This window comes from Pteropus alecto, unplaced genomic scaffold (assembly GCF_000325575.1).
Source record: "Pteropus alecto unplaced genomic scaffold, ASM32557v1 scaffold44, whole genome shotgun sequence".
NCBI lineage: Eukaryota > Metazoa > Chordata > Mammalia > Chiroptera > Pteropodidae > Pteropus > Pteropus alecto.
The window spans coordinates 8380103-8398704 of record NW_006436812.1 but is presented as its reverse complement, the minus strand read 5'-3'; the positions used below and the strand labels follow the sequence as shown (position 1 = coordinate 8398704).

The following is an 18602-nucleotide window of genomic DNA, read 5'->3' as shown; positions in this document are numbered from 1 at the left end:
TTACACCTACAGGACCTGGTCTTCCTAGGTGGTCTGCCATCTAAGCACTAACCAGGCCGAACCGTGCTTAGCTTCCAAGATCAGATGGGATCGGGCTTGTTCAGGGTAGCATGGCAGTAAACTGGTCAGTGATATTTAGTATATTTACAAAGTTGTTCCACCATCTCTACCGTCTAATTCCAAAACATTTTCAATCACCTGAAAAGAAACCTGTGCTCATTAGCAGTCATTGCCCATTCCCCCATCCCTCTAGCCCTAGTAATCATTAATCTGCTTTTCATCACTATGGATTTGCCTGTTTTGGACATTTCATATAAGTAGAATCATATAATCTGTGGCCCTTTGCATCTAGCTTCTTTTACTTAGCATGTTTTCAAGATTCACCCAGGTTGTAGCATGTGTCAGTATTTTATTATTATTTTTTATGCTGGAATAATATTTAGTTGTGTAAAGATACCACATTATATATATATCTACTCATCAGTTGGTGGACACTTGAGTTGTTTCCACTTTTTGACTATTATGAATAATGCTGTTATAAACTTTCATCTACAAGTTTCTATGCGAATATATGTCTTCCATTGTCTTGAGTATATACCTAGGAGTGGAATTGCTGGATTATATGGTAACTCTGTTTAACCTTTTGAGGAACTCCCATACTGTTTTCCACAGTGCCTGCACATTTCCACTAGCAGTGTATGAAGGTTTCAATTTCTCTACATCGTCACTGACACTTTTTATTATCTGTCTTTTTAAATTATATCAATCCTAGTATGTGCATATGAAGTGGTATCTTGTAGTTTTTATTTGCATTTTCCTGATGGCTATGTGCTTATTGGCCATTTGTATATCTTCTTTAGAGAAATGTCTATTCGAGTCCATTGCCCAATTTAAAATTGGGATGTTAGTCTTTTTATTGTTGGGTTGTAAAAGTTCTTTATATATTCAGATTATTAGACCTTTATCAGATACTTGATTTGCAAATATTTTCTCCCATTCAGTGGATTGTCTTTTCATTTACTTGAAGCACAAAATGTTTTAATTTTGATGAAGTCCAATTTACCTATTTTTTTCTTTTGTTGCTTGTGCTTAGGTTTCATATCTAAGAAACTGTTGCTTACTGCAATGCATGAAGGTTATGCCTATGTTTTCTTTTAAGAGTTTTATAGTTTCAGTTCTCACATTTAGGTTTTTGATTCATTTTGAGTTATTTTATATATGGTATGAATTAGTATGTGACTATCCAGTTATCCTAGCTCCATTTGTTGACAAGATTATTCTTTCCCCATTGAACTGTCTTGCACCTTTCTTGAAAATCACCTGACCATTGGTGTGTGTGAAGTGTGGCAGTTTGTTCTTTCTGCTGCTGGGGAGGCCACCCCTTTGTGGTCAGCCATGCTCAACAGAAAGTGCAATTGTACTGTGTGTCATCTCAGTGACACTATAGGCACTGTTTCCGTGCCTTACATTTTTTGATATTTTACAGTAGAACTGGCAGCTCCGAACATCAAAGTGAAACTGTTTTATAGGCTTTTTGGGTCAGGAGATCTAACAGGGGATCTAAATGTAACTTTATATACTTTAGTTCGGTGAAGGTGTAACAAGGTTACTCTGAATTTTTTGCAAGGTTGTTAGAGCTCTCAACCAAGACCTGACAACCAAGGTTCAAGGTTTTGAGTCTATCTGGTATAACTGCTACTGAAGTTGATTTTCACTGTATTTGTTAAAAAATTACACAAGTATCCTCTTAAAAAGCACATTGATAAGCAGGAGGAAACACAGGGGAAAATTTCCAACCCCAGGTTGTTTGTATGCTGCTTTCAACAGGCAGTGGCTGTCATTTATTGCCCATCTAGAGCAGAGCAGTCTAGTACAAATGTCACACAAGCCACGTGTGCGATTTTGTATTTTCTTATGTCCACATTAAAGTAAAAACAAGGGGTAGAAATATTTTTAACAGCTTTATTGAAGTGTAGTTTTTACAAAACACTGCACATATTTAATGTGCTCAGTTCACCATAGTCAGGGTAATAAATATCACCTTGGAAAGCAAAAAAAGAAAAAAGAAAGAAAATCAACTGACCATAGATATATGGGTTTATTTTTTGACTCTCATTTGTATTCTATCAATCTAATAATTATTTATTTTCTGCTTGTTTTGGATTTAGCTTGAGCTTCTTTTTCTAGTGCTTAGGATGGATGATTAGGTCATTGATTTGAAATATTTCCTTTTTTCTAATATGGTCATTTCTTATATAGGCTCAAATTTATAGCTATTATAATTATAAATTTCCCTTCTAAGCATTGCTCGGCTACATCCCATAAGTTTTGGTGTGTTGTATCTTCATTTTCATTCATCTCAAAGTATTTTCTGATTTCCCATGTGATTTCTTCTTTGACTCACTGGTTATTAAAATAGTGTATTGTTTAATTTCCTCTATTTGTGAATTCCCTTAATTTCTTTCTGTTATTAATTTCCAATTTAATTGTAATCAGAGAATGTATTTTGTATGATTTCAATTCTTTTAAACTTACTGAGGCTTGTTTTGTGGTCTGTCCTGGAGAATGTTCCATGTGCACTTGAGGAGGATAGGTAGAGCATTCTGTAGATGTCTGTTAGCTCTATTTCATGTTTAGTGTTGTTCAAGTTTTTTATTTCTTTATTGCTCTACTGCCTAGTCATTCTATCCATTATTGAAAATGAAGTATGGAAATATCCAACTATTATTGTAGAATTTAATATTTTCCTCTTCAATTCTGTCAGACTTCGCTTCATATATTTTGGGGCTTTGTTGTTAGGTGTATATACGTTTATAATTGTTATATCTTCCTGATGGGTTGATCTTTTTATTTTCAAATGTCCCTTTTTATCTGAAGTAACACTTTTGTTTTTAAAGTCCATTTTGTCTGATATTAGTATAGCTAATTCAGTTTTCTTAGCGTTGATTTTTGCATGATATATTTTTTCCATCCTGTTACTTTAAACCTATTTGTATGTTTCAAACTAAAGTGTGTCTCCTATAGAGTGTCTAGTCTGACAATCTCTGCCTTTTCATTGCATTTTTAATCCATTTACATACAATATTATTAATATAGTTGAATTTCTGCCATTTAAATTTTTTTTCATACATGTCTCATATCTTTTTTCTGCCTTTTTTATTGATTTCTTTTGCTTTAAGTACATATTTTCTTGAGTTATATTTTCTCTTAACTAGTTTTTTTTACTGCATTTTTTGAGCTTTTTCCTTAATGATTGCTCTAGGGCTTACCAAATACATATTAACTTATTAGAATCTACTTCAAATATATACTGACAATTCCATTGATATATAGAATGTTACGCTTATATAGCTGTAGTCCCTCCTCCCCTTTTTTGTTCTATTATTGTTATGCATATTACTACATGTTAGAAACCCAACAATACATCTATATAATTTTATGTCTATTAAAGCTGCAAAAATAAAGAAAACAAGTATATATTTATAGACATTCTTAATTTATTTCACCATTTCTGTTTCTCTTAGTTTTTTTCTATAAGTTCAGGTTATCATCTGGTGTGATTTTCTTACACCAATACAACTTTTGGTCCCACCCACCTCCTTTGTGCTGTTGTTGTCAAATATATACATTTTTATATATTATAGGCCCAACGATACAATTATATGTGTGTGTGTGTGTGTGTGTGTGTGTATAATTTTATACAATTTCTTTAAAAAATCATTTAAGAGAAGAAAAGAAATATAAGCATTTATACTGACATAATGACATGATCACCTTTACTGGTGCTCTTTGTTTTTTCATGTGGATTTGAATTTCCAGCTGGGTTTACTCGCATTCCGCTTGACACATTTCTTAGTGTTTCTTGTAAGGCAAGTCTGCTAGCAACAGATTCAATTTAGTTTATCTGAGAATGTCTTTATTTCACCTTATTTTTGAAAGGTAGTTTTGTTGGAGATAAGATTTCTCAGTTGACAGTTTTGTTTATTTTTTTAGTACAGTTGACCCTCATTATTCACCGATTCCATATTTGTGAATATTCTTACTCACTAAATTTTATTTGTAACCCCCAAGTCGTGGCTCATAGTGCTTTCACAGTCATTTGTGGACATGTGCAGAGCAGCAGAAATTTAGGTCACCACGTATGCCTGTTCCCAGCTGAAGTTGAACAGGGTGATGTTCTTCCTCCTTTTTTCAGCTCTTACACTATAAAGTATCCTTGTCATGGTCCATTTAGTACCACAGATTTGCATTTTGGTGCTTTCTATTGGTGCTTTTGCTGTTTAAAATGGCCCCCAAGCATTGTGCTGAAGTGCTATCTGGTTGTCCCAAATGCAAGAAGGCCATGATGTGCCTTACAGAGAAAATGCACGCGCTAGATAAGCTTTGTTCAGGCATGAGTTATAGTACTGTTGGCCATGAGTTCAGTGTTAATGAATCAATAATATATTATTAAATGAAGTGTCTTTAAACAGAAACACACATAAAACAAGGTTATATATTGTGGTTGACCAAAATATTGTGACTAGAGGCTGTGTCAAGCTGAATGCAAGTAATTAAGATATACGTACCTGTATTTCCCCCTGGGAGCAATAGTTCAGTATTAGCTAACTCAGTGTTTGCAGTGATTTTATGGAATATAACTACCATGAATGATGAAAATCTTCTGTACTTTGAATATGTCATTCCACTGCCTTCTGGTTTCCATTATTCAGGAGTAGAAATTAGCTGTTAATCTTATTGTAATCCCCTTGCATATGATGCGTCTTTTTTTTTTTTTTTTTGCTGCTTTCAAGATTTCTCTTTGTCTTTCAGCACTTTTACTCTGTGTCTTGCTATGGATCTCTTTGAACTTATCTTATTGGAGTTCATTGACCTTCTTAGATATATAGATTAACATTTTCCAGCAAATCCGGGAAGTCTTTAGCCAAGTTTTCTTTAAACGCTTTTCTCCTCCCTTCTCTTACACTTAGGTTGGTGTGTTTAAAGCTGTCCCACATTTCTCTGAATCTGTTCATTTTTCTTGATTCTATTTTCTCTCTGTTCTTTGGATTCCGCAATCTTGATTTATCAAGTTGGTTGATTTTTTCTTCTGCCAGTTCATACCTATATTGAGCCCATATAATGAATACTTACTTTTGGTTAATGTACTTTTCTACTCCAGAATTTCTTTTTGATTCTTTTTATTTTGTTTTGTTTTATTAAATAATTTCTATCTCTTTGTTGATATTTTCTATTTGATAGGAAATTATCATCATGCCTTCCTTTATTTCTTTAAGCATGGTTAGTTATTTAAACATATTTATAATGGATACATAGAAATCTTTGTTAAATTGACATCTAGTCAATTTAAACTCTCACTGGCAGTTTCTGTTGCCTGCTTTTTGCCTGTGTATGAGTCTCTTTTCTTTCCTTTCTTTGTATGCCTCATAGTTTTTGTTGAAAACTGGACATTTTAGGTAATATATTGTAGCAACTCTGGATACTGATTCCCTTTCTCCCTCTCTGGGGGTTGTTTTTGTTGTTGTTTGCTTCTTTATTTGTTTCATGACTTGACTAGGCTATTTCAGTTAAGTCTATTTCCCCTCAGTGTGAAACCTTTGGTGTTGCACCTCAAAGTATGGCCTCAGGCATGCTCGGTTACCTTGGTTTGACAGTGGTTGTAGCAGGCTCTCTTTGATTGTCTCTTTTTCCAAGTTCTCTGTTAGGCTGTCTGCTTCATTTGGTGTTACACACTGCTTGTTAGGCTCCACTAATTACTGACTGATCGCTCTATTGTTTTTGAAAATTCCCCGGGGCATATATTTCTCTCCAGTCTGATCCAATTAAATTTGGTCAGGGGTAGGTTATGAGGCTGGTATTTGAATTTTGTTCTGACCCCAGGAGGGTTCTTAGTTTTTTCTTTCCCGGGTTCTCTCTGGTGAATTAAATGACCTATGGTTTAGCCTTGTAGTTCTTAACTAAGAGAAGCTATTTTTTTTTTTTAGAGTGCCCTTAGGCTTGAACTTTCTCATACTATGTTTCAATTAAAATCAATTTCTTTGGAAGAGTCTCCAGTCTCTTTTCTATGGACTGCCTTTCCCTAGGCAAAATCTTACAGCCACTACTCTGGGCACTGGGTGAGGCAGTAGCCTCTGGTCTTCTTGGTTTCCTTCTCCCAACATGGGATCTCTGCTCTATGAACAAGCTGGGATGAGGGTATTCTTGGACTGTCACACGTGGGACAGAGCACCCATTCCATGAGTAGAGGCTGTGTGGGGAAAGGGAGCCCCTACCTTTCTGCTACAGTCACCCGAAATTTAGCCTCTTCACGCTGGAGTTGGAGATGAGCTATGCTAGCAGCCTGCCCCTCCTGGTGAAGTATGGTAAGGCTTGGCTGGGAGGTGAGGAGAGAGGGCACATCATCTTTTTGACCACACATACCCAGAGTGGAGCTTCCTTCAGGCTGAGCTAGGGAAAGGGAGGGAGGGAATTGGTTTGGCTTAAACGCTGCAGATTCTCCCTATTCTTACCAAGTTTTAGTAGATTTTCTTGAACAAATGTTTCTTCATTGGCTATGTGCCATTAGAACAACTTCCATATATATATATTTTAAAATAATTTTCATCAGCTTTGCTTGTCTTTCCAGGGAGTAGGTATGCAGAGCTCCTCACATTGTCATCTCAGAGCTTTGATTTCCCTCAGTTTTTCCTTTTCAGCTTTTTAGTGAGTGTATTATTTGCCCCAATAGCTATTTCCTACCCGAGGCAGCTGCAAAGTTAAAACACTTGCCTGTAAATGCCTTCAACAAATGACCCTGGGAAGAAGGCTTTTCATACTGGGCCAGCTCCAAGTGAAGTCAAATACAGTCTTGTAAGTGGAGTCTTCCAAGGAATCATAAGTCAATGCCAATAATGACGATTCTTTGGGAATAAGTTTTGGAAAGAGCTCCTGCTCTATTCTGTTCCCTTCAGAGGCTGCGAGGTTGCAGTGGAAAGGTACGCTATTTCTCAAAGTTCCGACAGAACTGGAGAGTTGGGAACAGGACTAGGGTGGGTTAAAGTGTCATAAAGCTGACTATTCTTACCAAGATTCAGCCATTTTTATTGAATAAGCATTCCTCAAGTTGCTGCAAGCCTTTGGTTAATTTACAGAATTTTTAATAAGTTGATTATGACAGTTTTTGCAGGGTTTTCATTGCTTTTATGTGGGAGTGAATTTTCACAGGTCCTTCCTCTGCTGTTTTTGCTGACATCACCAAAATCAACACTTAATTCCTATTAATGTTCAAACTTCAATAGATCCGTCAAATTCCTATACTTGTGCTCAAGTTTCATTATGTCATCTGCAAAGATGTCCTGAAAGACTATGTTTCTTCCTTGAAATCAAGGCAGAAAATAAAGTCCTAACAGTTCCCTCAACACTGTTGTTAATTCTATTGTAACACTCTGAAAAAGGGAAATGAGGTTTGTTTAGCGTGAATATTTCTTACTGCTCTCACTATTTGGTGCTCACAAATTACCTAGATTCTATATCTGAAGAATATAGAATCTAGAACCTTGTCAGGGTGACTAATATCAAAATCAGTGGTGAATAGTTTTAGAAATAACATTTTAAAATTTCTTGAAAGTAAGATGGTGTTTGCCTGTCTCTCGTACTTTTCCTATTTTATAAAATTTCTCAAAGTTCATTTACAATGGTTCAAAAACCATATCTCCAGTTTCCTTCAGTATCTGGGGAGATGCACTGCATCCAAATCTGGGGCCTTGAACATTTCAGTTGTTAGTGTTCTCTCTTCAGTCTTCACTTCTTTGGGGCCTCCATTTCCTCCTAACTACACCCTTAAACAATTTTATTTTTGAGCATCATTCTCTTTGTAGAAGACGAACCGAATGAAAGTTGAGAGGTTCTCCTTTTCTTTTGGTCATCTGTTAATATTACACCATCTACACTCAGCAACGAGCCCATTTCTTACTTCTTCTCCTTGCTCCAAATATAGCTATAAAAGTCATTTTTGTTGTGTTTAGCATGTTTCACAACCTCAGTTCCACCAGAATTACAGCCATCCTGACACGATTCTTATAGGTATATACCAGTCTTTTGTACCTGAGAAGGTAGCTCCTCTTCCATTCTCTATCACAGAATTTCCTGTACAGCCACTTTCATTCTTTTAAATGCTCCCCCCATTGCTTCTTTGTCAGGATCTAAAAGGAATGCCAGAGCAACTGGTTTTCATTTTTGGTTGGATATTCTTGAAGTCATAATTAAAACTAATCATATTAGTTTAGTATTGGAACATAAAGAACTATTTAGTACATGCAATGAGATAATTGTTCATAAGTTTAGCATCCAATGATTAATTTATGCATCAATTTAGCACTCAGTAATTAATTTAACATTGTAATAGTCATAGGCATTGTTTCATTCACACTGAGCACAGTAATACATAATCACTTACTGCTTTTTACCTTAAATTCTGTTTCACTTATATTTTACTATGTAACAAACCCCAATATTTAGTGGCACAAAAACCTTTTTTTTTTTTTTTAATGCTCGTTGATTCTGTGGGTCAGGAATTTGGAAAAGGCGTATCAGGAAAAGCTATACTCTGTTCAGCTCAGATGACCTGAATAGCTGGGAGTGACTGTAATGAGTGAGGTTGGAACAGCAGGGACTGGGGGATCTACCTCCAAGATGGCTTCCACTTACATGACTATTGCCTGGGTTGAGATGGCAGAAGGACAGGCTCAATAATGGTGTCCACAGGTATCCTTACCAGCATAGTTGCAGTAGGGTAGTTGGACTGCTTACCTGGGAGTTCCAGACTCTAGGAATGAGTGTAACAGTGAGCAAGGTGAAAATTGCATGGCCTTTCATGACCCATTTTTGGAAGTCTCATAGCCTCGCACAATTTACTGAAGCAATCATTGCCAGCCCAGATTAAGGGAGGGGACAGAGACCCCATCTTTTAATGAGAGAGATGTCAGAGAATTTATGGCTCAGAACTGCTTGGCCAACCCACAGACTAACAAACTTAATAAAATAGTTATTGTTTTAAGCCATTAATAAAAGAATGAATGGCCATATTTTAAAGCTGCCTCAGCTTTACAAATAATTATTTATAAAGGTGAAGTATATGTCCCTGCCTGGAAGGTGGCCAAACCAGTGACCAGAGATGTTTATTTTCAATTTCTTTTTTTGATCAATGAAACATCTTTGCATAAAAAAAGAAATATATGCTTCTTATAAAAATGCAGACATACAGAACGTGGGAAAATTCTCCTCCATCTCAACTGGGTTTATTTGTTTATTTTCCAAAGTTACATTCACACGTATTTAGAAATTCTATGAGGCTTGTTATGAAAAACTGGGATTCCCCCATCACTCATTTCCTGTTCCTCAGAAGTACTACATCAACTCCTTTAGCTAATTCTTTTATATTCTCCATATGTCTAAATAGCACACTCATATTGCTTTTTGATTTTTTGGTTTTAGGCATTATTATCATTTTGGAAGTCGAGGCTTTAACTCTTTCATCTTTCATACACTTTCTGTCTTCATTTCCCCCATGTTACTGTGTCATACACAATTGTGGTTACATAGATGGAATTTACGTCAGTATAACTGTGTACACACCATCCATAGCTGAACCATGTAGTTATGACTACTTTTCCTACACTTTTTATTTCTCCTTCTCCCCCATACTGAGTTCATAATTGTGTCCTGTTGTTGTTGTTTTGTTTGCTTTGTATGTATAATACTAATTCAAGCCTAAACTCTGCCTTGAGGTTTAAATATCTCATTACATTCAAACACATTAGATCTAATGACTTAATTTTCCTAAAAACACCTCTCTGTAACCTTCTGACCTGCCTCCATCTGGAATTATTCTCTAGGCCTGCTGCATAGCTGTTTTCTTGAGAACACCCTTCACCACCTAGACTTCCTTCCTGTCTTTCTTGAGTTGGGTCCTTAGTTTGCTGGATTTCATGTCTTCCTCTTTCTTGCTTTGTCCTTTATTTCAGTGGGTACATTCTCTAGTACTTTGATACGTAAGGGTACATTTTTGAGACTTTGTTATGTCTAGAAATGTCTTTATTTTTCACTTTCACACTTAATAGATTGGATAGAGAATCCAAGACTGAAGATCATTTGTCCTCAGTATTTTGAATGCACAGCTCTGTCTTCTGGGCCCTGTTGTCAGCATTGAGAAATCCAGTTCCATTCTGGTTCATGACTGTTAAAAAACTTTTTGTCTCTCTGGAAGCACACGGGGAGCTTCCCGGGCCCCAGTGTTCTCATCAGTCTGAATGGTCATTTCCTAAGTGTTTTTAAATTTAATTTAATTTTATTGTAAAAATGTGTGTTTTAAAAAACGGTCACCTAGGTCAAGAAATAAAAGACTGTCAGCCTCCCAGGGCCCAATCCCAATCCTAGGCTGGTCCCTCCCCTGGAGGTTTAATGAGCATTTTCACTTTTTTGCTTTTCTCTATAGTTTTTCTCCCATGTGTAAATCTCTAAGCAACATAGTTTAGGACTTCATAAAAAAGGACTACACACATAGCGTGAAATTTGCCAGTCTTTACCTTTCTAAGCGTATAGTCCAGTAGTGTTAAACACATTCACAGCATTGTATAACCCATCTCCAGAACTCTTTTCATCTTCCCAAAATGAAACTCTGGACGCACTAAACATATGCTCCAACCCTTGTTCCCCTAGCCCCGGACAACTACCATTCTACTTCTGTCTCTAGGAATTTAACTTCTCTAGGTACCTCATATAAGTAGAATCATAGAGTATATGTTTTTTTGTGACTGACTTATTTCCCCTAGGTTCCTCTGTGCTGTAGGATATGTCATAATTTCTTTTCTTTTAAAGGCAGAATAATGTTCCATTATTTGCGTGTGTGTATCACATTTTGTTTATCCATTTATGCATTTGGAGTCTTTTATATATTGGATGTTTTCCTCAAATGTCTGGTGAATTGTGGGTTTCTGCTCACACCTAAGTGTGGGACTATTATAAAACTGATTGAAAGCTCTGCACATGTAGGCAGGCCTATCCTGTGGCCTTTGCTGTAGGGAGACCCAGCTGGCCGTCAGGGAGAGCTCCTTATGTCCGGTGCCTTCAGGTCTCTCTTCTGAGATTGGCCAGATTCTCTACAGAAGGCTCTTTCGACCTGCCTAAAGGTGCCAAACTCCTGTGTCTTTTGTGGCTTCTACAAAGGAAATCTGTTGACTCCTCATTTTTTTCTTGCCAGCTCAAGATTATGCTTTCTCAGTTCTAGTAAATCAGTTACCATGTGTCCCTCTATTGCCTGGCTTTAAAATTATTGTTCCTATGATCTTCTTTCTCATTCTCACTGTTCTTGTGGGTTTGTGGCATTAGAAAAATCTTACTGCCATTTTATTATGGTTCTGGCAGGAACAGAGGTAAGTACATGTGTTTAACCTATCATCTTTAATCTGAAGAGTTTCAATTTTTTAACTTAAACCTTTTTTTGATGTAGAAGATACAAACATCCAGTTCATTTATGACTAAATTTTCTGATTCCTAATAAACTATTTGGAAATTCAGAAGAGGAAGAAATAGCTTCATGGAAATATTAGGACTTTAAGAATATGGGCTGGATTTGGATAGGTGAAAGGGAGTGATGAGAAACACAGGAGGTAGTGAATTTGCCTGAAGTGAGGGGGTCAGGAATAAGAGTTGTGTGGAGAGGAATATGAGGGACAGATTACAAAGAAACCCTGAGGGCTAGGAGAAGAAGGTTGGAGAGAGTATTTCATCATGCTGCTGAGCTTTGGAGTACTACAGGAAAACATTTACACATTTGAATGTGGATGAAGACATTTATAAATATAGATAAAATCTGATAATTTGCACTGTTTCTTGGTAAGATCCCTGGTTGGTATTAGTGATGTCATATGATTGCGCCAGTTATAGTATGAGTGAAAAGTAGAAGTTTAGGATGTAAGGATTGTGCTTGAGGTTTGAGCATCATAAGTGGATATTGAGGAAAAGAAAAACCTTATTGAGGGCTCAGCAAATGCTGGAGACATGAATATGAAACTCATTTACTAACACGTGCAGCCACCTTTCGGTTACTTGATAGATTTGAGACAGTGTTTTATCCTGGTACTCATTTATTGAAAGGAGAAGATCAGTGAGAGAGAGTATAGAAAACTAAGTACTTGTCAGATCAGGGTTCATCATTCTCAACAATCTGTGGAAGCTAATGGTGGACATTTTGAACATTTGCCTCTAAATATGTGTGCTTTAATATCATAACACAATTTTCATATCAAGTGAAAACACAAAATTTTCTCTACCTGTTCAACTAAACATTTATAGGAAAAACCAGGCTGTACCCAAGAAGAAGCAAGTGCCCACTCTGCTTGAACAAACAGATGGAATTAGTGGTGTGTGCAATCATTTTAGCATTGCTCAGCATTAGCATTATCTCTTAATCTTTGGTGTGTTTCCTGGGTTTGAGCTTGGTTTGAGGTGTTTTACAAACATTGTTAACCCGCCATGCCTCATCAGTGGTAAAAGTACTAGTTAGAAAGTGTGATATTAGCAATAAATAATTGTAAGTCATAAGAAAATGGAAAACGGTCATGTGTATCTGAGATGAATTTTTGCCCAATAGAAGTCCATTTGGAAGAACAAAGATCTACTTATACGACTTGCAAAAATGTGTCATTGACATTAATCATTAAGAGAAGAGGAAAAGAGATTGGCAAATGCCTCCTATGCCGATTAGCTTGATATTAGTTAGGAGAACTTACAGGCTAAGCTTGGTTAAGGGACTGTGTGGAGACTTAAGTCATCTGACTCTGATAGTTTCACACATCATGGCCCTTCTGAAATAGACAACTTGCCACCTGGTTACTGTGGCAAGTATGGACGTGCTTAGTCATGAGGAGTTCCCACTGACAAAGAGATATGGAGGAAGGAGGTTTCTTTCAGCCACAGATGTCAACAATAATGTTATATGAAACATTATCTGCAAGGAGGATAAGAGGAGCTTGTTTTGGGGCTTGAGGACTAACATGGAGTCCTGTTTCATGGAGATATATCAAGGGAACACAAACCTAACCCACACTTACTTTCTTACAAGTGAATGGATCTGTGAATGGCCCCTCAGGATCTAACCTGTTTGTAGATTAATGAGATTCTTTATTAGTTACCAAAACTTTTTCTTCCAAACAGGACGTGTAAATAGTATTTATCAAGCATCCCCTGTGTATGGGGCACTGGGGAAGCAAAGGTGAGTAGGACTTGCTCCTGCCCTCAAGGAAGCTGCAGGCTTAGCAGGGAATACATGCACATAGTGGTTTGTTGTAATACTTTGTAATTATATACTATATTATTATAATTATAACATTATATAATAACTATGGAACGATCTAAAGGGCGCTGTGGAACACAGACAGGAGAGTCTTACTGAAATAGGTGATGCCTGGGTTTAGTCCAAAAGAATGAGAAAGCAATACTACGGAGAGGGAGAGGCAGTGGGGTGTGCAGGTTGGTCCGCAGCGTTCTGGCTAATGAGTGAGTCAGGGGTCGGGTCATGGAGGGCCATACATGCTACATTCAAGAGTTTAGACTCTGTCTGGTTTTAGGCAATAAAAAGGCATTAAAAGGTTAGAAGTGGGATCGGACATCAGATTTATAGTTTAGATATCGTATTAGTTTTCTATTGCTGCCCTAACAAGTTGCTACAAACTTAGAGACTTAAAACAATACGAATTTATTATCTCACAGTTTTGTAGTTCAGAAGTCTAGGTTCATTCAATTGGTTTCCCTGCTCTGGGATTCACTAGGCATCAAAGTGTCAGCTAGCAGGGCTCTGGCGGGGAGACTCTGTGAAGAATCCATATTCGGGTTGTTGGCACAATCAAACTCCTGGTGGTTGTAGGTAGGACTGAAGTCCCCATATCTTTGCTGCTGTCAGCTCGGCGCCACCCTGGGCTCCTAGAGGCCTTGCTCCTGTGTTGGCACACAGACTTTACATCCCAGAGCTAACAACGTGGGTCGGATCTCTGACTTCTCCTTCGGCTACATCTCTTGCTTCCAGCTGGAGAAAGTTTTCTGTTCTTAAAGGCTTATGTGATTAAATTAGGCTCACCTGAATGAGACAGGATGCTCTCCCTATTTTAAGGTCTGTAAAGTTAATCCCATCTGCAAAATCCTCTTATCCATGTAAGGTAACATCTTCACAGGTTCCAGGGATGAGGTGTGCACATCCTCGAGGGGGCATCATTCTGCCTGCTGCAGTGTCCAGGGAGCTTTTGCAGAGCAGAGTCCTCCTCTCACATCCATGCCCTGTCTCTAGCATCTGGTTTTCCTCTTAGCTCTCTGGTTACTTTTTTTTTTTTAATGACTTTATTGACGTATAATTTACATTCATTCACCCATTTTCTGTGCACAGTTTAATGACTTTTAGTAAATTTAAGGGATTATGAAACCATTTCCACAATCTGGTTTTAGATAATTTCCATCATCCCAAAAAGATTTCTCAGGCTCGATTGCAGTTCACTGGCTGTTCCTTTTAAATTTTTTTAGGCTCATCTTACTTTGAATGCTTATGTTGCCCAGGACTTTCTTTGGCTCTCTGTGAAGTCCTCATATTTAGGATGTTCTTTACCAGGTGTGCAGCAATAAGCATCAAGTTTTTGACATTAGTTACCTCAGGGCAATGGGAATGGAGGGTTAGTGGTGAAATGATTAACTTTTTCTTTAATAAATCTTTGGGGATTTTATATGCAATGAACATATATTACTTTTGAGATTAAAATTCTTAACCACGAAAACATTAAAAATAATTATTTACTATTCTATGGCTAAACAATAATATAAACAACAATAATGAAAGAGATGTCTCAAATGCAAAGGAAAAAGAGCCCCATCTGGGTATTTTTTGAAAGACCCTTCAAACTGAGACAGCTGCCACAGCCTGCGTTCCCCCACTTCTCCAGTCATTGCCCTGACACTGAGGGGGAGATTTGCGTGGTGTTAGTGGCACTTCCAAGTCATGGCATCAGAGGGTAGAAGCCAGACTCAGGAAGATACTTTGTTTTCTCAGTTGAATCTTTGAGAAAAAAGACTCAATACATTTAGGGATGTTGACAAAGACAATACTGCAACGTAGTAGTTGTGAAATAGTAACAAAGCTCCAAGAATGTTTATGTGTGGAAAATACCAACCATAAGTACTGTTTTTGTTGTTTTAATTTAAGCTTTTTTTTTTTTTTTTTTTTTTAATTTCTGCAGAAGGAAGATAGAAAAGTGTGCTGGCTATCTCAAAAACTGAACAAATGAGAAAGGAACAAAAGAGAAATTTTGAATGAGAAATCTCATAAATTTCATTGTAAATCCAGTTAATCTGAAATGACTAACAAGTAAAATTAATGAAGTATCATGAAACTCCTGCACTAGCCATGACTAATAATTTCTCATAATTATTAAAATATATTTCACAATTCTTCTAAAAAGTTTATATTTTAAAAAGGTAATAAAATAAGTTGACAGCAATAGAGACTTTATCTTGTATTATTGAATGATAGAAAAATAAAGCATTTGATTTTCTAAAATTAGGAACAGAGCAAGGCCACATATAATCTTATAAAAAAAAAAGCCTTATTGAAATATTGTACATGTAGCAAAAAGTTTACCTTATTTTAAAAGTATATAGTTTAGTGGTTTTGGTCCTCGGCATAGTCACAAAATTTTACATCAGTCACCATGATCTAATTTGAGAACATTTTCATCGTCCTAAGAAAAAAACACATACTCATTAGCAGTCATTCCCCATTCCTTCCTCATATCCCAAGTTCCTGGAAACCACTAATATTATTTTCGTGTCTATGGATTTGCCTGTCCCGGACAGACCACAAGTAAAGTTTTTGTTTAATCTGATTAATTTTGGGGTTCTATCTTACAGATAGCTTTTCTTTTTCTTTCTTTTTTTAACGCCTACAGCACCTGGTATTCCTAGGTGATCTCCCATCCAAGTACTAACCAGGCCAGACCTTGCTTAGCTTCTGAGATCAGACAAGATTGGGCACATTCAGGGTGGCACAGCTGTAGACTACAGATAGCTTTTCTTGTCAGCAAAATGAAAAAAAAAAATTTAAAACATAGTACCTAACACCAAAGTTATTTTAGGTCTTTTAGGTTCAAGTGATTTATTTCAGCTTTCATTTAATTAAAGCCAGTTTCTTACTAGATACCTTGAAGACATTACTACCAACCTTATCAAAATAAAAAGGACTATGAAGGAATACTATGAACCATTATGTGCCAGTAAATTAGATAGATAGAATGGAAAAAAATCCTAGGAAGACAAAACCTACCGAATTTTAAGAAGAGAGGGAAAATCTGAATAGAGAGATAAAAAGTTAAGAAATTGAATTCATAATAATAATAATAAAAGCTTTCCACAAAATAAAAAGCCCAGGCACAGATGGCATCATTGGTGAATTTGACCAAACATTTAAAGAAGAATTAATACCAATTCTTCGTAAACTCTTCCAGGAAAGAGAAGAGGAAGGGACACTTGTCTAGTTAAGGAACACTTGTCTAGTTTTGGTATTTCCCTGATACCAAAACTAGACAAAGACTTGACAAGAAAAAAATGATAGATCTATATCTCTTATGTATTTAAAGGCAAAAATCTCTACAAATACTAGCAAATAGAATCTAGCAACTATAAAAAGGATAATGGACCATGACCAAGTGATATTTATCCCAGGAATGCAGGGTTGGTTTAGCAAATAAATTAATTTAATACACCATATTATTAGAATAAAGGAAAGAACACAATCGTCAGCATACGCAGAAAAAGCCTTTGACACAATGTAACAGCCTTTCATGATAAAAATATGCAACGAAGTAGAAATAGAAGGGAACCTCCTCTACCTCATAAACAGCATCTACGAAAAACTTGCAGCTGACATCGTACTTTATGGCGAAATTTCCTGAAAGATCAGTTACAAGACAAGGATGTCCACTCTTGCCACTTCTGTTTGACATCGTACTGAGATTCTGGCCAGGAAAATTAGGCAATAAAATGAAATTAAAAGGCATCCAGATTGGAAGTAAGAAGTAAAACTATCTCTATTCACAGATGACATTTTCTTTTATATAGAAAATCCAAATGTAGTTACTAAAAAATAAGAACTATGTCACTAATCACCAGGAAACTGCAAATCAAAACCACAGTGAAGAATCACCTCACATCTGTTAGAATGGCATTATTTAAAAAAGCAGGAAATAACAAGTGCTGGTAAGGATGTGGAGAAATTAGAACCCTTGCGTGCTATTGGTGGGCATGTAAAATGGTGCAGTTACTATGAACATGAGTATGGAAGTTCCTCGAAAAATTAAAACTAGAACTACCATACGATCTTGTAATCTGACTTCTGGGAATTTATCCAAAAGAATTGAAATCAGGATCTGGAAGAAATATTTGCACACTAATGTCCACTGCATCATTATTCACAATAGCCAAGATACAGAAACAACCCGAATGTCCATTGACAGATGAATGGATGAAGAAAATGTGGTATAGACATACAATGGAACATTATTCAGCCATAAAAAGAAGAAAATCCTGTCGCATTCTACAACATGGGTGAAACTTGAGGACATTATGCTAAGTAACAGAAGAGAAAAACTGCATTCTTCCACTATTTGAGCTATCTAAAGTAGTCGGATTCATAGAAACATTAATTAGAGTGATAGTTGCCAAGGGCTGGGGAGAGGAGAAAACAGGAGAGTTGCAATTCAATGGGTATAGAACTTCAGTCATGCGAGATGAAAAAGTTTTACAGATCTGCTGAGCAACACTGTGCAGTTAGCAATAATGTACAACACACTAATTATTGAAAGTAGATCTTGTGCATTTTTTTACTATAATAAAAAAATTGGAACACATTAATGAGTTTAGCAAAGTTGCAGGATACTAGGTGAATATACAAAATCATTTATGATATCATTTGCAATGAACAATCCAAAAAGGAAATTGAGAAAGCAATTCAACTTATAATAGCATCAAAAATAATGAAATCAGAATAAATTTAACAAAAGAAGTACAAAATATATACTCAAACTTCAAATAATTGTTGAACTAAATTTAAGAAGGTCTAAATAGGAGGAGGAACGAGGAACTATCGCAGCTGTGGTTGCTGTTTGCAGTGGTCTAGGGAGGAAAAAGCTGACACACTTCGTAATGGCTGCTGTCTGCTTCCCAGATCCTGGAACTCACATGGTGCTGTGGAGAAGCTGTTCACAATCTAAACGTGTAACCAGCAATGAGGACCTGCTTGTCCCAATGGAAAATCCTTATAAGGAGCCTCTTAAAAAATGTATCTTGTGTAGAAAACATGTAGGTTATAAGAATGTACAGCTTTTGTCCCAGTTTATCTTTCCATTTACTGGATACATTCATGGAAGGCACATAACAGGTTTTTGTGGGAAGAAACAAAAAGAAATCGCAAATTACGGGGTTTATACCAGTTACAAACAAGTACCCTGCATATCTCAAAGATGCGAGAGTAAATTATATAATGTTATGATCAATAAACTTGTTTTATAATAAAATAAGGTCTATAAAGGGAA

General features: G+C 36.4%; 2 pseudogenes; both read right to left on the bottom strand.

Annotated features, from left to right (window-relative positions):
* Positions 1 to 3: 3 nt before the first annotated feature.
* LOC112481639 lies at positions 4 to 122 on the bottom strand (annotated as a pseudogene).
* A 15831-nt stretch (positions 123 to 15953) lies between these two features.
* LOC112481626 lies at positions 15954 to 16072 on the bottom strand (annotated as a pseudogene).
* Positions 16073 to 18602: the final 2530 nt, after the last annotated feature.